This window comes from Rhinolophus hipposideros (assembly GCF_964194185.1).
Source record: "Rhinolophus hipposideros genome assembly, chromosome: 1".
Classification (NCBI taxonomy): domain Eukaryota; kingdom Metazoa; phylum Chordata; class Mammalia; order Chiroptera; family Rhinolophidae; genus Rhinolophus; species Rhinolophus hipposideros.
In genome coordinates, this window is record NC_138047.1 from 36,674,995 (window position 1) to 36,701,928 (window position 26,934).

The following is a 26,934-nucleotide window of genomic DNA, read 5'->3' on the forward strand; positions in this document are numbered from 1 at the left end:
TTAGAAATGCTTAACCCAGTCATCACACTAATGGGATTCTGTTGGAAAGAAATAATGCAAAATAGAAGAACACCTCTGGACAATCAGAACACCCAAATCCCCACCCATGATCAGAGGATGTACAATTTTCTAGTTAATTATCTGAATTTCCATTTCATCTCCTCTTTCTTCCCTATGGCCTTTAATAAGAGATTGTCTAGCTATGAGAGAGAATGAGAGAATGAGAATGAATGTGTATTCCTTCTCCCCCTTTTAGGCCTTTCTTTGTTTTCCACGGTGAACATGGATTTCTTGTATCATCAAAGGAAGCATATAAAAATGTTATTTCTAAAAGTAATTACTGAAATTCAAAGTCTCCTGCCAGCAAATCTACAAGATAATGACAGTAAACACTGTCCAAGGTGAAGGACAGCAGGAAGCAGTGGCCATGGGGGTTTTATTGACCTTCCCGTTATATGCTGCTAGTAGGACTTTTCAAGCCCTTGGATTCTGAGTTTGTTCAGAATGTCCAGGACTGACATTGCTTGTGCCCATGGCTCCCCCGCCACTCCTCCCTCCCCCAAAACAAACTCGCAATTCATTTGTCCTGAGTAATCCTTCTCCCAATTCCTGTCACCTGCTGCTGCCTATCAGCACCACAGAAATCTCCCCAAACCCCACCTCTATCTAGCCTTCTCCTACTTTGAGACCACCTTGCAGAGAGGCTTCCCCTGTCCAGTGCAGACTCATCATACTTCTATTACATTTATTCTGCCCTCTCAGCATCAGGTTCTGATTTCAAGTCTTTGTAGTTCTTGTTTTAGAAACAAGGAAGGAAAGAAGAAGATATAAATGTCAGATTTTAGTCACCGGTATTATCTGTTCAAGCTAAACAAATTCAACTGTTTTCAAGTGCTGTATCATTGAACACTGACTGATTAAACACATGCAGTCGTTAACCTCTCTCCCCGACCCTCTTCCTCCTCCCCACCAGAGAGATGGGGAAAATACCATCTTACCTGGGGAACACATTTCTCAACAACACTCAGGGAGTCCAGTCCACTTCCTTCTTCATGCTTGACTTCCCCTCAATTCATCGAATGAGGTTCTCTACTCCTTTTTCTGAACACAGCAACAAAGACACATCAAACAAATATGCGGTGGGAAATATGTCAACATGGTTACAATACAGCAAGTAATTTGTCCAACGTGGCATCCCCACCCAAGAAGGTAGGCAGGCAAACCTGCGTCAAACTTATATCAAAAACAGTTACAAATGCCCAGACTTGACCTTTGTGTACATTCTTTCTGATGAGCTGAATGGCCAGAATCCAGGTGGGGGGGCAGGGTTGCTGTAGACCCCGTTAGCGTTTAAGACTACATGGATGGAAACTTTTGAACTGAAGTAAGCAGGAGAGGGGTGGAAGAGTACGTATGTATGCTGGGCTTGTGGTGGAGGTGAGTATGTGGTTGGTGGAGGTGGTTTTGTGGGTACTTGATGTTGGCATCAGGAAGGGAATTATGCCTCTGGAAAGGAAGAACTAAAAGACCGAAAAAAACATCACTTGAGCTACTGAGTTTCATTTGACTGTCATCTGAGCCTTTATTAAATCTTGGAAATGGTGACCAGAATTTTTAATAATGCCATTAAATAAAAAGCGCGCTGATTAGATTAGTTCCTTGTACTACACCAGAGTGATACAACATTTCTAAGACTGATCTAACTCTGCCCCAAATCTCTGTTCTTTTGTCCAGGACCTACCCTATGAATCTAGCTAAACCTGTGCTGTCCAATATGGTAGCCGCTAGGCACATGCAATACACTATTTCAATTTAATGAATTAAAATGAAGTAAATCATTTAGTTCATTGTTTGCACTAGGCACCTTTTAAACGCTCAGTTGCACTTGCTTAGTGGAAACTATCGGACAGTGCAGATATAAAGTGTTTCCCTCATCACAGCAAATTCTGTTAACACTGATCTAGATACTTGTTTTCAGGATCTGACAGTATGAAATATGAGCTGTGCATCTCTCAACCCTGAGGTTAGAACTAAAAGCAGCAGAACCTAGATCTGTTTTACGTTTCATCCTTCTTTCTGCTTTCCACATCTTTTTTTGTCATACAACCTTCATTATAACCTTTATCTTCATGTTTTTACGTTAGATGTGGCCTCAAGTTGCAGTGATCAAGTTCAAGTGCAGATTGTGCTCAAATTAAGACTGGGAGTGTTTCCCTGTGTTCGTTTCACTCTTCATGATAAACGAAGCCATCAGCTGATCTTGTACGCACATTTCCTGCAGTGTGGCATCATTCCCTCCTCCCTCATTTGTTTATAATTTTTAAAGCAAATCAAAGACATATTATTTTTATTTCTAGTATTTTAACATGCATCTTTAAAAATATGAAGATATTTTTATGTATCTGTTAGGATCATACCTAACAAAATTAACAGTCGTGCCTTGTTATCATCTCATACCTAGTTCATATACACTTTCCCCATTTGTCTTAATAATTTCTTTGTACAGTTGATTTCTTCATTAAAGCTCTGAACAAGGCCCCTAGAGAACGCTTGTTTTATGTGTCGTTTTCACCAACATTTTATTATTATAATTTCAAACACATAGCAAATTTGAATTTTGCAGTGAACGCTCACGTATCCCAAACCTAGATTTTGCCATTAACATTTATTGTGCCATACTTGCTTTGTCATATATCTGCCCACCAATCCATTTCTCTACCCACAAGTTCATCATATTTTTTGATGCCTTTCAAAATAAAGTGCTGAACATTGGGACCCTTCCCCTGAAACACTTCATTTATTAAAGTTCAATATTTGTTTATAGTTTTTTTAAAGATAATATTTGCATATAAGGAAATGCACAAATCTTAGGCGTACATTTACTGAGCTTTAACAAAGGTATGCTATTTTGTGACCAAAACCCCCATCGTGATAAAAAGCATCACAATCACCCCCAGAAAGTTCTTTTCATGCTCCCTCCAAGTCAGTCCCTATCCCTACACCCTCCCTTCTCAGTCAACCACCGATGTGAATTTTTTCCCACCGTGTATTACCTTTTCCTGTTTTAGCATTTCATATAAATGGAATTCACTCAGTATGTGCTTTTCTGTGTAAGACTCCTTTTACTCACAATAATGTTTTATGCTAATAAGCTAGTGAGCCATGGTGTTGCATGTATCAGTAACTCATTTCCTAATGTTACTGAGCAGTATTCCACTGTCTGACTCTATCACAGTTTATCCATCCTCCTATTGATAGATGACTAAGGTGTTTCGAGTTGTAGGCTATTATAAATATCACTGCTATAAACATTCTTGTATAAGAATTTGTGAGCATGTTTTTATTTCTCTTAGATAAATACCTAGGGTTACAGACACATTTTCAAAATAAAGCTTTTAACTAGAATATTAACATACAGCATAATTAATTATAATCTTCATTATCATGATATTTAAAACTTCAGCTAACTGGAACAGCTCCCTTGCCCATGAAAACACAGTGTTTCATCAATAAATTGGAGCTTTAAAGAGACTTGGTCCTAAAGACATTAGTCGGCTAAAAGGAAATAACTATCACACTGCCCCTTGAGTTGTTAGTTGATTTGGCGTCAATCAAAAAATGAATTTTATGTGAACTTTGGATTGGGAGACAGGAATCTGACCTTCAGTCCCAGCCCTACCCCTAACTAGTAGCTTTGTTACCTTTTGAAATAATCCAGTCACCACCAGGAAATGAGGAGCTGAGGTAGATGACCTCTAAGGTGTGGTTCAGTCATCAGCCATTTCTCACCTTTGTGCTAAGCTTTGAAGACACAGATGGGAATAGGACATATCTTTTGGTCTTCAAGGTATTTCTTATATAGGAGCACTAGATGGTCTTCTCCAGCTATAAAGTGTTTGTTAATATTGCTGATGCATTATGTACCTCCAGTTGGACAAAGCACAATCTAGTCAATGGATGAATGAATGAATGAATGCATGGAAACAAAATCAAGAACATTATGTCCATGGGTACTGATGTGTCTAGAACCAGTAAACACAATGTGCTATCTACTATAATAAAGATTTAGTGTGCTTGGGGAACAGTGACAGGAAATGATTAAATAAGATACGGTTCTGAAGTTGTAACTGCTTCCTCATAGAGTTTTTAGGAAGAAAAGAGTAAATAAACTGAAGTTTTTTTTTTTTAAATTGAGGTAAAATTGGGATGTAACATTATTTTCAATACAACATACTAATCTGATCTTTGTATACACTGCAAAGTGATCACCACAATAAGTCTTGTCCATCTGTCACCATATAATTGACTTCCTTCACTCATTTCGTCCATTCCCCAATCCCCTCTGATAACCACCAATCCGTTCTCTGTATCTGAGTAGTATTTTGTTTTGTTTTTTAGATTCCACATATAAGTGAAATCGTGGTATTTGTCTTTCTCTGTCTGATGTATCTCACTTAACACAATACCCTCTAGGTCCATCCATGTTGTCGCAAATGGCAAGATTTCCTTCTTTTTATGACTGAGTAGTATTCCACATCTTTATGCATTTGTCTGTTGGTGGACACCTAGGTTACTTCCATATCTTGGCTATTGTGAATAATGATGCAGTGAACATAGGGGTACATGTATCTTTTCGAATTAGTGTTTTAGTTTTCTTTGGATAAATACCCAGAAGTGGAATTGCTGTACCATATGGTAGCTCTTTTTAATGTTTTAAGGAACCTCCATACTGTTTTCCATAGTGGCTGCACCAGTATACATTCACACCAACAGTGTATAATGGTTACCTTTTCTTCACATCCTTTCTAACATTTGTTATTTCTTGTCTTTTTGATAATAGCTGTTCTAACAAGTGTGAGGTGATATCTCATTGTGGTTTTGATTTACATTTCCCTGATAATTAGTGATGTTGAACATTATATGTACCTGTTGGCCATCTGTATGTCTTTGGAAAAATGTCTATTTAGATCCTCTGCCCATTTCTAAATCAGGTTGTTTGTTTGTTTTTTAATAGAGTTTTTTGTATTTTGGGGTATTAACACCTTAGTAAATATATGATTTGCAAACATTTTCTCCCCTTCAGTTGGTTGCCTTTTCATTTTGTTGATGGTAGCAGTTGCATTTCTGATGTAGGGAAACTTCTCCATGCTATTTCCATGCATCTGAAAATTTAAATAAATGAATATTTGGAATCGAAAGGCTTTCTTGTTAATGTGTAAGATCTGTATGCTGTGGATCTTAAATTTCATTCTCTTTGATTATTTTTTAATGGCTATGGGGTTTGTTTTTCTGTTTGAGGTAGACTCTCCCCCTAATTTTTGCATTGCAGTCCTTCCTCCTTATTTGTGTATTCATTTAATAAGTATTTATTGAGTACCTACTATTAACATAAGGTTGAGAAGGTAATGCCATATAGAGTTATAAACTGAAGAGGACCTATCTAAAGCTAACCGGAACATCTTCTCCAGTTTGTAAATATACCAGTCACAGTCACATTTATAAATTTTGTTAGAAATGAAGACCTCTGTGTGTGCGTGTGCATGCCTTATGTTTCCTAGTAATCAGGAGTTATTATATCAACTATCATACTTCACAGTTTTTAATAGAATGCTGTACTATATATAGTTTGCTTTCCAAGGACGCCTAAAGGGAATTTTCAGATTTACCAATAATTTAGGAGTTCAGAAAAGGGAATTTAAAGAAGCATCAATTTTAAGTAACTAGACCCTGGGATATGTATTACTAGAAGGTCCGCTGCTGATTATATGCCCAAACCAAGTGGATATTCACCAGACTAAGCAAAACTAGCTTGCTTAATGAAGTTCAAATTGAAAATGGACGTTAAAGTTTTGAAGGTAGGCTGATAACAGCTCTTGACATTGGTCTCTGCTTTCTAGAATTGGAGAATATGTTTCAAAATAGTGAGCATATATAGTTCATAATATAAAATGAAAGAAACTTGTTTTGAACTTGTAAGTGTTTCTCTGAATGTTCACTAGTTTTTAAAGCGATAATCATATATTTGCACATGTGCGTGGGTTATTAGAAGGATACCAACTTTGGATTATGTCAAAAACAAGAAAACAGTAAAGTGAGGAGTAAAGACACAGAGATGAGGGGCTATCTTTATAGTGGAGAAAGGGCAAGTTTAGATTCTGATCTCACCGTGCCACGTGTTTGCTGTACAATCTTGGGAAAATTTCTTTACCTGTCTACTTCTCTATTTTTTTGTGCTGAAAATGGGAATGGTACTACTTTCCAAGGTGGTTAAGATTACAGATGATGTATGTAATGAATGCACTTAGGCTGATAGGCAGTAAAGACTTCATACCGTGGTAGGTAACTATAATCATCTGCTACCGGAGAAGAAAGAATGAGACGTTGGCATTGTTAGTGGCCATTTTGGTTATAGCCAAAACTGCTCACCACAATTGTGATGGTGGGATAAAAAGTTTGTTTGGATGGAAGTCTGTATAGAAGAGTGGTTTTTGACCCTGGCTACTATTAGAATCACCTGGAGAAGCTTTTAAAAACTACCACGGCCCAGGATCCTACAAAAATTCTAGGGTTTTTTGTTTGTTTGTTTTTAAGTTCTCCAGCCAAGGTTGTTCAACTAAGGTTGACATATAACAATTTAGCCCCTGTGACAGTTTGGAAGCCATCATTCCTGCTGATAGCTTTGCTTTGTGCTACTGCTTTACCCACACAGGTTCTGATCTTGTTCAACCCTGACCAAAAATTCTCTTACACATCTGCCAGTTTCCTGTAAAAGTTGTCTCCCACTAGGTTTTGGTTTTTATTCTTATCTGCCCTCTCTGTCTTCTTCTGAGGGGAGCAGGAGAAGTCAGATAAAATAAAAGGAAGGAGAAAAATGAGGGTGATCAATTGTTTCTGGGTCCTGTGTGTGATCCCAGTCAGGACATCAGACGTGGGGGCTCCGGGTGGCAGGCCTTTTAGGGGCTGAGCTGTGGTGGCATTAGGTTGTAAGCATTGCAGAAAGGCTCTCTCCATGAACATGAGAGATTTCTGTAAACTTCTAGTGCAGAGAGAGAGAGACAGAGACAGAGAGAGAGAAAGAGATCTGATTGCTTTTCAGAAGTTAAATATACAAATATATGGTGATGGAAGGAGAACTGACTCTGGTTGGTGATCACACAATGGGATTTATAGATGATGTAATACAGAATTGTACACCTGAAACCTATGTAACTTTACTAACAATTGTCCCCAATAAACTTTAATTAAAAAAAAACAGAAGCAGTTAAATATAAGGACCTTCTAGGAGGAAACTTGCATTTCAATGTCCTTTGTCAATTTTCTGTTTGAATGCTGGTAGCAATTCTCTTCAAAGATACATCAGATTAGCACCACTCTTCTGGAGAAAATGATGCCAAAAATGATGAAATGCCCTTTTCAATAAGGACAAAGAGGCATAAAGTGAAATTTTACTAGGAGGGAAAATGGCAGCTTTTGTGAAACTTGGAGAGTATGTTTGTTGAACTAGAAAAATGTAGGAAAAATGAATGGGTCAGGTGAGATTATTGTGTGACCTTGGTTACTCCATCACCATAAAAACATACACCAAGGAAGAGGTGCAGTGAGACCCTTTGTTGATTAGGACTGTCGGTTGCAAGTGACAGAAACCCAATCCCAAATAGTTTAAGGAACCAATCAACACATCAAATTAAATTATATACGTAAAATTACACATATACATATATACTTACCCAACTGACAATTCCAAGAGGTGGAATATGACTGGATCAAAGGATTCAAAAGAGGTCATCGGGATTTTCTATATCTGTCCATCTCAGTCTGTTATCTTCTGTGGTTTTTTTTGTTTGTTTTTTTTTGGCAACTTCAGGCCTATATTGTTCATATAATTCATTCATAAGGAAAACCCTGCAGCTTTCTCACCCCGAGAAGGACTCTGATTCAGCCGCATGGCGGTGCACCTTAGCTCTGGGACATGGAGGGGTGTGTTACCTGGGAAGGTGGGTGGGCTGCAAAGTAGGTATCTGCTATCCTCCTGAGCTCCCTTTCTTCAGTGTAAGTGCTTCATTGATCTCTGGTTCACAAATCCCCACATCTTAGGCCACAGATTCCAAAGTTGAATTGCACCACGTTCCTTGCACTAGTGTGGACTTACTGACTCTCAGGGTTGTTTATCTACGCAGCCAAGCCTCTTGAGAACTGGTGGAGGAGGTTTTTATCATTTCAGCAAGATTTTGCCCTGAGAACACGGAGTACTGGACTTGTCTCTGTTTTAAAAGTTTATCATTTCTTTTTTTCTTTTTTAACCAAAAGGATTGCCCATTTGCAATCTAGTTCTACAAATTAGCGTTAGAGTACAGGTCTGATCATGAGAGAACCAATATAATCAACATTATCTCCCTGTTTTGTTTCAAGAGCAAGAAAACCTCTTGAGCAATTATTGAGGCGGAATAAATGCAACATGGTATTCTGTCATGTATTACAATTATTAAGGACTTGGTTTACATTTTCCCTAGTCTTTTGTACACTTGTGAGTTCAATTTCATGTCTCTGTTGCCTGGTACCACATGATAGGTCAATAAATACGTATTGAAGGAAGAGTCAGGGATTTTTTTTGTTTTTTTGGATCATTTTACTGGATGTTCTAATTTGCCAAAATTAGAATTACAGGTTAAAATCCACAATATTAACTCCAGGACATCCACATTTATTTGTTATTATATAGGTATCTGATCATTAATATCTTTCTATATATTATAATATGGCTATATTATGATATCTATATATTATAATTAATATCTTCAGAAATACAAACTGATGCCCAGCTTTCTTGAATTGAATTTGGCCTTGATAATGCTCTGGCTGGAGCAGTGAAGGACCCTTTCCAGTTTCTGACCTCTCACCAAAACTTATCCTGTTTTTCTTTTAAATTCCTAGAGCCCTTTGTGGGGAAAGAACTTCACACTCTTTGAGCACTTTCTATGTGCCAGGTGTTCTATGGACTCATTGTCTTATTGAAGTGTCACAATCACACCATAAAGCCTTCCTCCTTCTCAGTTGTTAAGAGAATTAATTATTCCCTCCTTCATGATGCCATCTATCATGGCATTTATCACACTGCATTGTAATCATTTGTTTTATTTCTGTGTCGACTACTAGACGATGAGTTTTTCAACTGTAGAATTTGTGTCTCGTTCGGGTGTGTATTCTCAGTACCCAGTTCACAGTGGGAACTCCAGAAATATTTTTTAACAATTTAGGTATTGTGTGATCTTTGTGTTACAGATTTTTTTTGACATCTGAGGCTCACCCACGGTTACTAAGTGGAAAGTGATATGGTTAGTTTTTGAGCTCATGTCTACCAGACTTGAAAGCTTGTTTTCTTTCTGCTAAACCACTCTAGGAAAGCAAGATTGGCTGAGATGAAGAGGGTGATTGGTGAAGGGAGATGGAAGAGAAACATGATGGAGAGTTGTTTCTTGCTGGGGCTGGGAAGGGAGGTGAATTACAAATAGCTCGATTTAACAGTGCTCTGACCCCGGGACTCCCATCCCCAGCAAAGCACATAGGCACGTGTGCATGCAGGTACCACAGGGGACTTTCCTCACAGAGGAAGTACTAAGTGAGCTGGGATCAGAGAAAACATTTCTTGGAAAGCTATTCAATGTAAGAATAACAAAGAGCTGGAACACTAAGCCATCCACCAGGACGTAAAAGTGTCATTGTCATAATTGAACCTTCTCCGTAATGCTGTTCTGTGTGGTGAGAGTTTTACCTGTAAGGAAGTGGGGGTGGTGAGGGGCAGCGTCTGCTATACTTCCACTCTCACATGCTTGGCTTTTTTTTTTTTTAAAGCTTTATTTGGGATACAATTTACATACCATACAATTCACCTTTTTAAAGTGTACAATTCAATGGGTTATAGTATATTCACAGTTAGTTTTGCAGCCATCATTACAATAAATTTTAGAACATTTTCATTACTTCTCTAAAAAAATTCCACTGTGCCCATTACCAATCACTTCCCTTTTCTTCTCACCCCTATCCCTCCCACCGCCTACTCCAGCCCTATATAACCCCTAACCTACTTTCTGTCTTTATAGGTTTGCCTATTCTAAACATTTCATATAAATATTAGGTTGGTGCAAGAGTCATTGCGGTTTTTGCAATTATTTCCAACCTTTTAAACCGCTATTACTTTTGCACCAACCTAATAGAACCAGTACAACACATGGTCTTTTGTGACTGGCTTCTTTCACTTTGCTTAATGTTTTCAGGGTTCATACATGTTATATAGTATGTATCAGCACTTCATTCCTTTTATTACTGACTAGTATTCCATTGTGTGAACACACCACATTTTATTTATTTATTTATGTATTCATTAGTTGATGGACATTTGGATTGTCTCTACTTTGGGGCTATTGTAATGCTGCTATGATCATTCATGTAGAAATTTTTGTGTGATCATAAGTATTCAGTTCTCTTGGGTAGATACTAAGCAGTGGAATTACGGGGTTATATGGTAATTCTGTGTTCAACCCTTTGAGCAACTGCCAGACAGTTTCCCAAAGTGGATGCACAATTTTGCATTCCCACCAGCAGCGTTTGAGGTTTCCAGTTTTCTTACATCTTTGCCAACACTTGTTGTTACCAGTCTTTTTTGATTATAGCTACCCTAGTGGGTGTGAAGTGGTATTTCATCATGTTTTTAATTTGCATTTATCTGATGACTAATTATGTTAGTCATGAAAAGCACATTTTTCATGTGTTTTTCGGCCATTTGTATATCTTTGAAGAAATGTCTATTCAAATCCTTTGCCCATTTTTTTAATGGGTTATTTGTTATTTGTGGGTTATTTATTATTGAGTTGTTGGAGTACTTTGGATGTAAGTCCCTTATTGGATATATAATTTGCAAATATTTTCTCCTATTTTGTGGGTTATCCTTTTACTTTCCTAATGATGTCCTTTGAGGCACAAAAACTTTTAATTTGGTGGAGACCGATTTAATTATATTTTCCTTTTGTTGCTTGTGCTTTTGGCATCATATCTAAAAGGCCATTTCCTGATCTAAGTTCATGAAGATTTACACACCTATGTTTTTCTTCTAAGAGTTTTACAGTTTTAGCTCTTAGATTTGGATGATTATCCATTAGGATTTAATTTTGTATATGGTATGAATTAGGGGTCTAACTTCATTGTCTTGCATGTGGATAGCCAGTTGTTCTAGCATCATTTCTTAAAAATATGTCTTTTCCCACTGAAGGGACTTAACACCCTTGTCAAAAACCAATTGACCATAGATGTATGTTTGGTTTTTTCTAGACTCTCAATTTGATTCCATAGATCTATATGTCTATCCTTATGCCAGTACTATACTGACTTAATTACTTAGCTTTATAGTAAGTTTTGAAATCGGGAAATGTGAATCCTCCAACTTTGTTCCTTTTTTTTCAAGACTCTTTTGGCTATTCTGGGCTCCTTTAATTCTCATAAAAATTTTAGGATCAGCTTATCAACTTCTTCAAAGAAGCTAGCTGGAATATTGAGGGGACTGTGTTGAATCTATAGATCAGTTTAAGGAGTCTTGCCATCTTAATAATATTACATCTTTGATCCATGAACATGAGATGTTTTTCCATTTATTTAGATTTTTAATTTCTTTCAACACGTTTTGTGGTTTTCATATTATTTTATTCTTTTTGATGCTATTTTAAATGAAATTGTTTTGTTAATTTCATTTTTTGGATTGTTCATTGACAGTACATAGAAATGCAATTGATTTTTGTATATTGGTCTTGTGTCCTGCAACCTTGTTGAACTTGTTTATTAGTTCTAATAGTGTCTTAGTGGATTCATTAGCATTTTCTATAGATAAGATCATGTCACCTGAAAAAATATATATATATAGTTTTATTTCTTTCTAATAGGGATGACCTTTATTTCTTTTTTCTTGCCTAATTGCCCTGGCTATAATCTCCACTGCAATATTGAATAAATATGGCAAAGAGTGGGCATTCTTGTCTTGCTCCTGATCTTAGGGCAAAAGCATTCATTCTTTCCCTATGAAGTATGATGTCAGCTGTAGGTTTTCATTGATGCTCTTTAGCAGGTTGAAGAAGTCCTTGGTTCTTAGTATGTTGAGTGTTTTAATCATGAAAGGTGGTTGCATTTTGTTGATTTTTTTAATTTTATGTTTATTGAAATGACTGTGTAGTTTTTGTCCTTTATTAATATGGTATATTGCAGTGATTGGCTTTCTTATGTTAAAATCTTGCGTTCCTGGGATAAATCACACTTGGTCATGGTTTATAATCCTTTATATGTTGCTGAATTCAGTTTGCTGGTATTTTGTTGAGGACTTCTGCATATGTATTCATAAGAGAGATTGATTTATAGTTTTCTTGTGATGTCTTTGTCTGGATTTTGTTGTAGGGTAATACTGGCCTCATTGACTTGAAGTGTTCCATCCTCTTCTATTTTTTGGAAGAGTTTGTGAAGGATTAGTGATAAACATACTTAAAACATTTGGTAGGATTCACTAGCAAAGACATCTGTTTCTGGGCCTTTCTTTGTGGAAAATATTTTTATTACTAATTCAATCTCTTTACTTGTTACAAGTGTATTCAGATTTTCTATTTCTTCTTGAGTCTGTTTTGATCGTTGTGTCTTTCTAGGAATTTGTCCCTTACATTTAGGTTATCTAATTTGCTGGCATACAATTGCTCATAGTATTCCCTTAAAATCTTTTTTTGTTTCTGTGAGATCCGTAGTGATGTCCCCTCTTTTATTACTGAGTTCAATAAGTTGAGTTTTCAACTAGCTAAAGGTTTGTCAGTGTGGTTTATTTTTTTCAAAGAACCAACTTTTGGTTTTATTGATTTTTATAGTTTTTCTATTCTCCATTTCCTTTATTTCTGTTTAAATTTTGATACTTATTTATCTCCATTCCTTCCTTCTGCTGTTTCAGGTTGGGTTGCTCTTCTTTTTCTAGCTTCCTCAAGTGGTTAGGTTGTTTACTGCAGTTTAATTGTTGTCTTCTTTCTCTGTCTCACAAGACAATTTGCAAATGTGAATGACTATTGCTGAATCTGAGTCATTCAGACCTTCTTTTTTGGGGACAGAGTCACAAGGCTGAATACCTGAGGCAGGTACGCAGAGAATAACTGATGATGTACTGTCCTCCCACTATGATGGACTCCCTGTGGTGCTGGTTCTGGGGTCATAACATAGGCTGGGGAGTCTGGCTGCCTGGGTGTGAATTCTGTCTCTGCCACTTAATAGCTGTGAGACCTTGGTCAACTTATTTAAGGTCTTTAAGCTTCAGTTTACGCATTTGTAAAACAAGCAGAAAGATGGTTACTACCTCATAGTGTTGTTGTGAGGAATAAATGAGCTAACTTGTGAGGTACTTAGCCCAGAGTTGGTACATGGCAGATACTCAGTGAAGATTTGCTTATTTTGTTGTTGTTGTTGTTGTTGGGTCAGGTAGACCTGTGCTGAGCTAACTCCATGTAAAATAGCTCCAGAGCCCAGAGTTGCGTTTCCATCAGTTTGCACTTCTTTGCTGACCATCTATGATCTCACCCACAGGCACTACCAGAATGAACCTCACCTGCGTTTGCTACCAGGTGCTGAGACACATTTCCTACTGGGGTGTGGCAGCCCTGGATGTTACTTTCAAACAAGAGATCTTTTCTCAGAGATCACAGACCTTACTTATTTGATCATCCATCCATATTATAATGATGATATGAGAACAGAGGCAGGAAATATATTTTCCTAAACAAATTTGAAACAAACTCAGGATGGGAGTACCATAAATTATGAAAATAGTATCATTAAAAAATTGTCATTTAAGTTTTAGAGTACCTCAAATTCTCCTCCTAAGGTGGGAATAGAAATGCCCTTCTCTGAACTCACTGGAGGAGCTAACATTAGAGTCCTGTTACCTGAGGCTTCATAGGGTAGCATGTTTTCCCATTGTAGTCAGGGCACATGGCTGCTGTTATGTGCCTAATGGGCATTTCTCAGGGATAAAAAAAGTAAACACATTGTTATTCTCATCCTTCAACCAGAGAATGGCCATTACTTTACAAGAAGAAAAAAGGCATGGATCCATCCTATTCTGGAATCTTCAGTTAGCATCCTTTAAATATAACCTCTAGTTGTTTATGAATGGTATTAGCTAAGATAATCCACAAACCTTCAGCAAAGTAATATTTTATTAACGATAGCTAGACAATATTTTAATGGTATTACCACTTGAATATAAATGTTAATGTCTAATATTAAAATAATAAGCAAACATTTTAATAATATATTGCTTCTCTTCCTGAAAATGCATAAAATTTTCATGTATACTGTATATTGTTCCCCTTGCAACATCTCTGAGGTTTTTATAGGGAAGTAATTATTTCCATTTTACCTGTAAGAGGAAGGTATCTCTTTAAAATAAAATATTTTAAAGAGATTTTTCCCAAGGTCTTCTAATTAGAAGACTAACTACCATCAGTACTACTTATTCTCCCTCCCTCCCTAATTTCCTCTCCCTCGCTCCCTTTCTCTCTTTCTTTCTTTCCCCATTAAACCTTTTTGTTAAAAACATCACTAAGTAATAGAAGGGATGTAGATTCCCCTTCTTTTTTCTGGCCCTGTAGATGCAGAGAAATTAGGAAATACTAAGGGAAAAGTGAAGAAAATAACTCAGTCTACAAATTGATAATCACCTTTCTTTGGTATATAAATTAAGAAGATGCATTTTATCCAAGGATGGGTGAAAAATAGATTTGTTTTTTTGGAAGACTGAATTTAGTATAAATAGTCAAAGATATAGTTATATTAATAATAACACTTAAATTGTATGTATTTTTTCATACATGGAGGATGCCATTCTTGTTCTTTGTGTAGCCATGCTTATAAATAACTACGTAAGGATGTGAGAGATGGGGCACGTGCGGTGCTGAGGAGACTGCGGGCCATGGGTTCTAAATCAGACAATTAGAGTGGCCTGGAATCAGCAGCCACACCCACTGAGGCAGGTGTAAAGGTGTGTGTACATGTGTGTATTATCCATCAAATCTAGACACTGGTCTTTGACAAGAAAAAAATTGATTATATAGAGGTGAAATCACTAACATCAAAGGACTCCTCAATTCCTGAAACTGATTCATTCTAGTTTCTTTTTTGTATCATTCAATTCCATCTGTCAATCCTCAATAAAAGTTCCACTGTGCTGTAAAAGAGCTAATAGATGACATTTGACTGCTTGAAGGTTACTCATGGTATAGTCCCCTCCTAGAACAGCACAGGAAGTAATTTTTCGTGGCTATTGGAATTTTAGGACCCTTGCACTCCAGTGAGTGCTGAGAGAAGTACTGGCATTGACTTCTGGGATCCCAAATGAGTTGAATCCCTGTTTGTTATCTAGACTTCTACTTATGTAATTGGACAAAGTTCAGTTTGAATAAAGTTGAACGTATTTTTATGTTTATTAGCCACAGAATTTTCTTTTCCTGCAAACTGCCTGTTTATATCTTTGCTCACACTCACACTTATTGGGTTATATTTTTCTCATTGATTTATAAGATCTCTTGCATATTAAGAAAATTGACTATGCTGTGTGTTGCAACCCACTCCATGTGTAGTTTGTTTTTTATTTCATTTTAATAACTATTTCGAAATTCCACTTAATGCTCAGTTTTTGATAGAAAAGTAATAATTAGGACCAATTTTCAGTTCAATTTGAAACTTAGATAAATTCTCAGTTTCAACACTAGCTACTCTGTTTAGTTGTTTAATTCTCCAACCTAAGTTCAATTATTAACTGATGTGTCTTCTGGAATATGTGTATGTGCATATAAAGAGTCTAAAATGGAGGGGTTTTTTTATGTAATATTTTTTCCTTAATTTCTGTAAGAAAACTGAATGTACTGTTAATGGTATTCTATTTCTTCAATTAATCATGATTTTTCTTTGTAGTTTTACTTCCGATAAATGCGTTAGTGACAACCACTCAAAAGAAATTTAATAAGCAGTTACTGTTAATCACATGCTTGTAAGTTTGAGGGATGTAGCTACTTCCTCTTCATAAAAGCGTATTTTCACAGTATGTGGTTTTCCAATTTAAAAAATTGTCCATTTGAATAATTATAAGGAGTCATGACTGATACTATTACTTTCATTAACACTTCAGATCAAAGTGATTTTCATATAAATCTTTTCATAGTTTCACTTGGAACTCTGATAATTTCAGTGTTGGCATTTCTAAAAACATACTGTTAATAAGCTCTTCCACTGCCATCATTTCTTGGTTTCTTTGTCTGTAAAACAAAGCTGGAGAAATGAGGTTCTTGTCAGGGCACTGAGGTGTCAGAGTCACATGGGTTTCAAACCAGAAACAAATATGGTGGAACTGATGGAGCACACACATACATGTCCTTCCTAGCCAGAGATGGCAACTGTTAATGCGACTTTATTCTTCCTAGCCATTTCCATAGTTGTTCACCAAACCACTAGAAAGATTGAGCTTTGAGGTCTTTGTTTCACCATGATTCTTAATAAGCTAAAATGTCTTACTATGATTTATGACTCCATGTTATAAGTCAAAAATATTTTGCCAATAGTTTGAAATTCTTGTCGAGAGCAATTATTGAGGGCCCAATTTAGTGAATTTCTGTGTGTATTCACTAGGCAGGGGAGGGATCAAAAGCAAATGCTTTGGATATACTTCAGAAAAAATTACCATCTTGTCAGACAAGCAAATGACAACTGTGCGAACAAACAAAAAACCTGACTACTGGTATATCTCATTTATTACAAGATGGTCTTAAAGTCTGTGTATAAGTTATAATTTTCACATGTGAACTTAGAGTTTATGTACGCTAGAAGTATTTTGCTATTTAGACAATGTTGTTGATGAAACAGGAATTTCCATCTATTTTGCAAGTCTGATTGCAAATGACAAACACATAATTGCCAAATGTTTATCAAAAGAAAAATGCTGAAGCAATGTGGCAGAAAAGTTGCTTGCAGAAAAGTAGATACCTGGATAAGAAGACTTTAAGAAGATGATTCTAGGGAAGAATTAGGAAGGAAAACAAGGACCTGGTTAGATAGAGAAAATAGAAAGTTCATCTTGGGGATTTTGTGTGTGGGTGTGTGTCTATTGAGGTTGAGAGAAACAAAGGGAAATTATGCAGGGCACTGTAGTCAAATATAACCAAAGATTTGCAGTTCATGATCAAAAGTTTGTAATGTTATGGATGACCAAGGATCACATCAAATTCCCTTCATGGGAGTAACGTGATCCCAACTGTACTTAAAGTAGTCAGTTCTTCCTACTGCTGTCAGGATGGTTACAGGGTGAGTAGTTATTAGAGACAGAAGCAAAGGGGTGGAAGTGGTGGAAGGTTGTTCATGGTTAGTGCTGAACCAAGTCATTGAGAAAAATAGAGGAAAAAAATTGGCAGAACTTAACGATAGGCTGCAAAGGGAAGAATGGGGGCCAGAACAAAGAGATTTGTTTATCAAATCATTTTAATTTTTCTGATGATTAAAGTTATATATGCTAAAGACATATAATATAAATGTATGTGTGCATAATGTTAAAATACAGAAGTACATAAAAAAATTTTAAATTACCCATATTCAATAGTCTTACCATCCAGAGACAATCAGTTAATAATTTGTACATTTTTCTAGTTTTTATTTCCATAGTATCAGTTGAGATCACACTGTACATACAGTTTCTGTACTGTTTTCTTAATCTCACATATAAACCTTTACTCATGACATTAAAATCCTTCATAAATGTAATTATTAGTGGCTATACAATTCATATAATTTTTAGTGGCTTATGAACCACTTTTTAAACCCATTCCCTTAAGGCCAAGCATTTGGGTAGTTTCTAAATTTATTATAAAGAATTCTGAGATAAACATCTTTGCATATAAACTTCATTTTTTATCGTTTCTTTAGGATAGAATCTTACTGACATAATTGCTGAGTGAAGGCAATGAACATTTCCCCAGGCTCTTTATATATGTTATAAAGTTTCTTTTTTTAAGAATGGTTTTGATCAATTTATACTTGTCTTACTAAAGAATGACATATTAGCATTATTTGTTAAAAATATTTGCTAATTTTATTGGTTAAAAGTGATATTGTTTATAATATTTTGCTTTAATATACAATTTGCTTACCAATGTAAGGTTGGACATTTTGTTGTGTTTGAGAGTCACTTGTAATTCCTAGAAGAGAGACATTAAAATATAAATACTATACATATATCATGTGTAACTTCATTGGCATATTTCATGTTATTAGTTAATAAGACATCTAAATAGATGATAGAATATTTTTTCAGTGGAAAAATGGAAAGCAAGGGCCAAGTGATGTGACTGAGGAGTGGACATAAAGGGTGGGGGGAAGGAGATCCTAGATCATAGCGTTGTGGGGACAGAGAGAAGGGAGGCCAGTCATGGAAAATCTGCAAAAACAGATCCCAGTCATTAGGGGAACTATATAAGAATAGGGTTATAAAGCAAAAATGGAAACAAAATGAACTCAACAAACAGCAGAAAGCTAAGGGGGTGGGAGGGCAGGTGGACTTAAAAGCCAGAGAGCAGTACAAGGGAAAGAGGCCTGGCAAGTGGAGAATGAGGGAGGTGCCCACTCATTAGAGTCCTCCAACTCCACTTTCCACGAGGCCTTAGGAGCGTCTCAAGAATTTTCCAGGCAGGTTCTTATTCATGCAAGTCTTTGTTTCCCTCAAATTTGGCAGAGGGTCCAGAATATGGACCCTTCATATAACCCCTTCCCCCATCCACCCACCCAGTGTGTCTCTTAAATTTGTGATTTATCTCTTTTAACAATGTTGGTCGCAGTGACTATATTTTGGCTTTTTGTTTGTTTGTTTCTTGACCCTAATAAGTTGTCCATACGTCCTTTTGAATAAAAAAATGGTGAAAAGTACCAGAGAAAACTAGAAGTGGAGAGGACCTCGGAGTTCCTACACAATGTATTTAGCAATGAAGTTAAGGATTGACGGAGTTCATTGCCTAAAACCTAAATTTTTAAAAATAACATTTTAATATGCTGCCTGATGATTAGCAACATCTACCCTGTACATTTGTGTTTTCACTGCTTATGACTGAATGCCATGCCATAAAAAGAGTTTTACCCCATATGACTGACATGGTATTATGGCACTACCCTTTTCCCAATGCTCACGCTGAAAATATTAGTCATCTTGGACACTGCCGCCCTACATGCCATCCATTAACCAGCTCTGTCAACACTGCCTTTAAAGTATAACTCAAAGTCAACTTCTCGTCACCACCGCAGCATTACTACTCTAGTGTAATTCTCTGGATGACCAGAACAACCTCCCAGACTATCCTCTGCTTCCTCTTTTGCATGCCTGTGATTTCTTCTCCACACCGGAATGATCTTAAGAAAAAGAAAATCAGATCACATCACTTCTCTCCTCAGAATCCTACAATATGCCCAATAGAACCCGAAGTCCTTAGAATAAGGCCCTCCTCTGACCCCTGCCTGCTTTGCTCACTCTGTTGCCACATTGCCCCTTTCTGGCTATTCTTCAGATACCCCGAGCTTGTTCCCTGCCACAGTCTCACCTTTCTTCTTCTGGATTGCTTTTTTTCTGGGTTTCCAAACTGCTTCACTTCGTCAGATCTCTGTTCCAGAAAGGAAGGACGTCCCTGACCATCCAGCCAAAACAGTCCCCATTTTTTCCTCCTAACCCTACTTTCTTCTTCCACATAGCATTTATCACTCTCCTCCCTCCCCAGAACATATATATTTGCTTGTTGATTATGTTTCCCCAGCATGATGGGAAAGACTTTGTCTTTCTTGGTTACCACTCTATCTCCAAGGCCTAGAGCGAAATCACGCACAGTAGATGATCAGTTACCATTTGTTGAATGATTGAATAGCTTATGTAACCAATTCAAAATCAAGTCTCCAGACAACAGTATGATGGTTACCAGAGGGGAAGAGGAGTGGGGAGAGGTTGGAGAGGGTCAAGGGGGTCAAATATATGGTGAGAAAGAGACAAAACTTTGGGTGGTAAGCATACAATGCAATATACAGATGATATACTGTAGGATTGTACAGCTGAAACTTATATAATCTTATTAACCAATGTCACTCCAATAAATTAAATTTAAAAAGGAAAAAGAGGGGAAAAAAATCGAGGGTCTTACAAAGTTACTATTTGCTCATAATAAGTTAGGTTCATTATAGCTAAACTGTTTGCTTCCGTACTATTTTACGTTCTTTTTCTTGAACACACACTCCTTTCTAATTTTAGCACCCTATCTAAACTGATCAGCCTTGCAACTGATCTTTTAAAGATATCCTCATGTTTCTCATTAATGATTTAACCAATGTTTAAAGATCCACAGTAGCCAAAGTTTTAATCCGTTACATTTTTATTGACATGGTTTCTGTTATTTCCATATTTTGTTCACATTTTTTTAGACTATGAGTTAGTAAATAGTGTTAACCCAGTGCCTGAATAACACCTCCGAGTTATTACTGAAAGTGCTCAGTAAACACCCACTGGAATGGAAAAGCACAGTACTCAGAAAATCCAGAATGCTAGAGGATTTCTGTGGCAATTTTGAGGAAATTAGTAAAAACATATTTATTAAAGAGCAAAACTGGGCGAAACCATGCGCTTCCTGAGCTCTTGTTAACCTGACTATCCGTTCTGAGGTGATCTACCTTTTTCATCGTGACTTGTGGGAGTTGCCTTTCTCTAGCCAATGTGCAACCCCGGGGTTGGACTTTTGCACATTATTTATGACTTTGAAATAGGTATCTCCTCTACACCCACATTCAATATTTATTCTGGACTTCCTTTTTAAAAAATAATCTGTTAAAACTACCACGGGATATATAAAGACTCATACTTGGTAAGCTTATGAGACCCTACAGTTTACTATGTTACAGGGGCAGCAAGGAATCACTATAAAATCTTAACAGGTTTCCAAAAATTAATGAAGAATGCTGCCTAGGATAGAGGAAGAGTTTAGGGAGAAAATGCAAAGAGAATTATTTTTAGATTTAAATTAGATTTTGTGGCTTTTTAAAGTTACGGCCTCATTCACCAAACATTTCCCTACCTGGTTGCAAAGATACCATCTCCAAAATTCCCAAGCTTTTCCTGTAAGAACAGAAATGCCTGTTACTGGCAGCAGAGCAGCAAGGTGAAGGGTGAGTAGGTAGATAGAGAGGTAGGTGATTAGGAACAAAGAAAGAGAGGAAGGGAGGGAAGGAGGGAGACAGTCAGTCTACTTACCTAGAGGTGGTAAAGTGTGACCTCTATGAGTCAGAGTCCCTAGGTTCAAATTCTTGCTCCACTGTTCGCTATTTTTTGTTCTTAAACAACTTACTTTATTTCTTGTCCCTCAGTTTTCTCCTCTGTAAAATCGGGACTAGTACCTACATCGAAATGCGTTTATGAGGATTGCATATGTTAATGTATATGAAGCATTTAGAAACAGTGTCCAGTATCCGACAAGGACCACAGAGAAGAGTTAGCTCAAGTTGTTTTATTATGAAGTCATACATTTAAGTGAAAGTTAGACGGGACACTTAGGTGAAGATTCTGCCTTGTGCCTCTTCATTGGCTGCCTCACCCAATGGATCCTTGTCACTGGATATAGGAAACATGGGTGCGTGAAGTCTGGGCTCTTCGTGACTGCTTTTGTGACACATTTAAATTTTAAAGTTAAACAAGAAATGTTTCTTGCTTGAGTAAAGCTTGGGAGAGAGGGAGTTGATTGGAGATGGGATGGGGTTATACTTTATCTGACTTATTGGGTAATTCTCTCAGTCACTTTGTCTAAGAAGTTACAGACAGGTTCTCCAGTAGGCATAACAACATATAATATTACAAAGCTTTCGGATTACCTCGTCCAGTGTTGGATGCTGAAACCTCAGATTCTGAAGCAAAGTGAGTAGTCCTGATCCACTCCCACCTATGTCTTCTTCTCTCTCTGAGTCAGTGTTCCTGGTCAAGGTGAACATTTCTAAGGATTAGGAGCTCATTCACGTCTGCAATCAGGGTGGGGCTAAAGACTATGATTAAAAGGAAGTGCAAGGGGTGGGAAGGAGCCAGAGTCCAGAGTCGAGGTGGCTGGAGAGAGATCCCAGAGCAGCCCAGCCTGGCCGATTTAAACCCTCTGAAGTTCCTGCTAACCTGAAAAAGTAGTGCAAAGTTAGTTTTACTTCAAAACAATCCTCCAATAGCATTATGTTCTCTTTTGGATTTCCTTTCACAGTACCAAGTACCCAGCTCCTCCTATTGTATTTAAGATGTCTGCCCCCTTGCCTATGTCCACATTAAGGAGCTACTACTTACTATGTAAACAGAAGTACTTGACATACAACTTAAATGAGTTTAGATATATGCTTAGATTAAAAGCATATCCCACTAGAAATCAAAGGGATTCACAAGCTTAATTTTTATAAGTGATAAATAGTAAATATATATATATATTTTTTTTTTAATATACTTTCCCTTGTAAGTCAGACACCATGCAGATCCCCCCCCACACACACACATGCCTATTCTCCTTTCCTGCTATTTTTTCTCCTTAGTTCTTTATCAATTAACATAGTATATATTTTACCGATTTATTTGTTCAATGTCTTCTCCACCACGAGTCTATAGGGTTCATGAGGGCAGGGACTTTGTTTTCTGTTTGGCTCTCTGCCGTAGCCCCAGTACCTAGAACAGGGCCTCACACTTAGAAGGTGCTTGATAATATTGATTGAGAATGAAACACATTAATGTTAGTTCCTGTTATAATTTTACTCTTTAAAGTGATGGTACTAATTAAGAGGATACCACTTTAAATTTTAAAATGAAAGCCCTCAGATTCTTCCTTAATGTCCAGATAAGATAAACTCTTCATCCCAGAGATGTCAGTGTCCATTATTTAATTCTTCCTGTTGATACCATTAATGGGATATTTAACAAATTAACCGAAAGAGGATGCTATGGTGGTTTTAATCGTACATTTGTGTGGATACTGCTCTATAAAAACAAAGAAAGACTTTGTGGTCTAAAGTGAGGACAGAAGGGGACAGGTAAAGGGATGTTACCGCTGTATTCAGCTGAGGCCACGCCCTTGTGTATGTTGCATGTGTGTAAACCAAAAGCTGGAGGCGTTAATCCTTGTTATAATAATATCACCATTCTTCTGGTAGCTTCTGTGTGTCACATACGTTCTTTAGGAGGACGCTCCTACAAGTGCATGCATGCCCTCATCTTTTTGAGCTCACTTTTTCAATGTTGATTAGTTAGCTTCGTGGCCAACTATTATTGCTGAAACCACCAATAAACACACTTACATGGCTTCAGTCCAATACTCAACACCTTCTCAGATGCAGGCTCGTACCTCAGCGTGTATGTGTGTACAATTTCTTCCTCTAATGCTTTAGTCGTGCATTAATACAATAAACAATTTCAGCAAAGGCTGAAATTCTGAATGGCATAAAATCTACTTCCGGCAAATTATATACTACTGTTATATAGAAAGCAAATACACACTCACTTGATCTTTACATTAGCTAATACCTCAGCCTTTAGATAAGTTAAAATACTTCTTGTAAAATGCTCTGACTAGGATGTGAAAGTGACCTTAGTGTATATTACTTATATTCAAAGTAGCCCACCTAGCAATTTCCTGCTTTCATATTATGTCTGTACCAGGGCTCCACTTCCTCCTCCCACACCTGCCTGAATCTTGTTTCTTGTTCTTTTTTCAAATCTACTTTAGAGCTTATCTGGTCTCAAGCTTCTATTTTGCATCTGTTTTTTTTTCTTCTTTTATCTATATTTTTTCTGATGTCACTCTAAAAACAAGGGCGATTTGTTAAGACAAAGGATCACTCCTCAAGAGATGACTTGAGCTTGTTGTAAGCAGATTCATCAGAAGTTAACACCGCGAATGTAGCAGATGGGACACATGGACTGTGATGCCACTGACGTATTTATACATTTGCCTCCCTCGAGGGCTATTTAGTAGGAGTCAATGTGAATGGCAGTAGCAGAAAGGGTGACTCTTACTCTTGTGCTGTGTACTTTTCTGTATTGTTTGAATTCATTATAGCTGGTGTACATTGTTTTTACAAAGACCATAGGTAGCTGTGTGCCTATGTGCATATATTTTTAAAATTAACTTTGTTCAAAGAAAAGGCAGGAAAAAATTGCTTATTTTTGTTTAGGGCAGGCCGTGATTGTAATTATTGCTTTCTGGTATTCAGTGAAAAGCTGCCCTGTCCTTACTACCTTACTCTTAAAATTTATCATCTTGATATGGTTCGTTTCCTAAGTTTTGCATTCTTGATGTTTGGTGTAAGAATGTGTATACATGTACACACACGCACACATGCAGACACCCGCTCACACACCAAACTTCCACACCAAAAATACAACCTTTCTAATGCTTACAGCATGCTACACCCCCAGAGTTTATAAAAAAAAATTCTTATGTAGTATACTCAATTACTCTTATAGAAAAGGCAGATTTTTTGGATCCCATTTGTAGCCAAGAGCAATTTAGTCCAAAATCAGTAGTTTTTTGGAAACACTACTTTAGTGTCATTGAAAGATTGCTTCAGTTTTCTTCAGTCAAAACCTAGCTATTTCATTTTATATTTTATTTAACATGATTATAATCTTAGACTTGGTCTGGATTTTGACTCTTTACTAACCTCCTGGTATTTTCTAGTCACTATTGATAGCTTCAGATTATGTTATTTGGGAGCAATAGAACTGTCTCTCTTAAAAAAATATATAGGTAAATAAATGACTTAAAACTTTCTTGTTCCCTTTGGCCTTTTTACTTCCCATCTGGGCTACTTCAAATTGCTAAGGTAATAGAATTTAATAAGGTTAACAATTACAGAATAACCACTAAGGGAAAACTGGAGACCACAATTTTCGTTTTAGGAAGAGTTACAGATGTGTTTCTCTCTTTGTATGCTATGTAGCTCGTTTTAATCCCAGTTCAGGTCCCTAGTCCCAGATGTCACTTGCTTTCAGGAGCCCGCATGGAGTCTTTCTGCTCCCCTTCCCCTGATCTCCCTACTGCCTGAACCAACACATTCAACCTCTGGATGTGGTTCCATCTCCTAACTGCTTGAAAAGGAGAGTATTTACTCTGCTTAAGTGCCTCAGGTCCGCCTGATCCGTTGTTATGTACAGACTGTTTTTATTATCAATGAATCATGTTTTAATACTCCCTTTTCTCTTTCTATGCCCCTTCTATTTTCCTCCACTTCTTACCAGTAAATCCATTTCCAGCTCCAAACTGATAAAGTAAGATAAAATGAGGGTTTAGTTCATGTGTAATTTTTTTCTACCAAGCTATCCTAAATATGATCGTTGGTACTGCTTAGGAGGAAAGCTAAAGGGTACTCAATCCAGATCATTTACCCCAGACATAGTAAGAAAAAAAGCAGTATTTGCTAAAAATATTACATTTCTAAGAAATCATAGTAATATTTTTGAGTACTCTCTACAGGCCAAGAAATTTTCTAAGCACTTTACATGTATTCATTCATTTAATCCCCAACAACAACCCGAATGAAGTAAGAATTATTGTTTTTCTTGTCTGAGTGGAAACAATACAAGGTTGTAGGTACCCATCTTACTCTAGGAAGGTAGATTTTAAAAAATCATTTGTTTCCTTTTGGTTAGTATTGGCGTTTGAATAAAATATTTCTGTTATGTTTCCTTCTCTGTGAAATGCCAGAGCTTCTGTTTTCTTGGGCCTTCCCCAAATCCATTTGTTAAGTGGGTTTTCCATGAAGTTTTGACTGCTGTTGAGCATTTTGTATCTGGCAGCTTGAACACCTCCCTTCCTTCTGTACCAACCACTCACAGCTCCTCCTTCCAGTTGCCCTTAGCAAATGACTCCCAAGGCATTTAAGTGGCCAAAGCTCATTGACCAATGAGGAGACGTGTGCTGTACATAGCAAAGTTACGTAGTTCCTGGGATCAGGAGCGAAGGTTGCTTAAGCAAAGCTTTTGTGACTATTAGCCTGTCGCATCCAGATTTCAAGACTGGAAAGGTAGGGTACACCTTATTTGTTTTACCTGTATGATAGGAGGAGACGGTTGTGTTTGGTTAAAGTAATTTAGATCAGGTCAAATAAACAAATGATCCGTTTTGTTTGTTTTTAATTGAAGGCAAGAAAAAAAATGCGAAGTTTGTAAGAATTTCAAATGCTGCACAATTTACCTTACCAGAAGCAAAACCAAAATTCTTAAGTTATGAACATTTCTTGAAAAAAAAATCAGTTAGTCTAGCAGCTCTTCACTTTGCACAGTTTAAAAAGCTAGGTCTTCACGAAGTCATTTTTTCATAAATTGCTGCTATTTAAACTATGGGATAAAAAGCAGAAATTTATCAATTATGTCCACTTTTGTTTTCCAAAGTCATTTCAGAGTCAGTCTTTAAAGAAGAAATTTCTTATTTTAAGGTATGAGATAATGAAAAAAATTAATGGAATTAGTATGATAATTACTACATAAAGGTTAGCGATAATGACATTTTCTCTTTGAGAAAAATTCTGGTATAAGAAGACTCTTGTATCAACCGTTTCTTCAAACCAATACTAAAGTTTATAAAATGGAATTAAGTGTAGGTTATATGCTTTAAAGACTACAAATTAGTTTTACTTTCATTATAAAGAATAGTTATATTTTATGTGCTATTTGAGATTTATTCTAATATTCACTCAAAGAAACCAGAGAAATAGAGTCTTTGCTTCTTTCTATCTGGAAATGGAGCAATTTGAATAGCATTTGAAGCTAATCCTCAAAAGAAAAACCTTCCTCATTATGAATAAAATATGATAAATCAATGTTATGACAAAATGTGTACATAAGAA

At 36.7% G+C, this 26,934-nt stretch overlaps 1 protein-coding gene across 20 annotated transcripts in view; it reads left to right on the top strand.

Moving 5' to 3' along the window:
• The window catches only part of RBM47 (RNA binding motif protein 47), a 147,884-nt gene that overhangs the window by 79,696 nt on the left and 41,254 nt on the right, over positions 1-26,934 (top strand). The window contains exon 1 of one of the 20 annotated variants that reach the window (XM_081054937.1): positions 26,041-26,112. The exons of 16 other annotated variants lie outside the window; for them this stretch is intronic. The gene's annotated coding sequence lies outside the window, so the exon portion shown is untranslated. Of the gene's footprint in view, positions 1-26,040; positions 26,113-26,934 lie in introns of those variants that run through there. 3 more of the 20 variants (XM_081054928.1, XM_081054923.1, XM_081054932.1) reach the window with 3 other exon arrangements.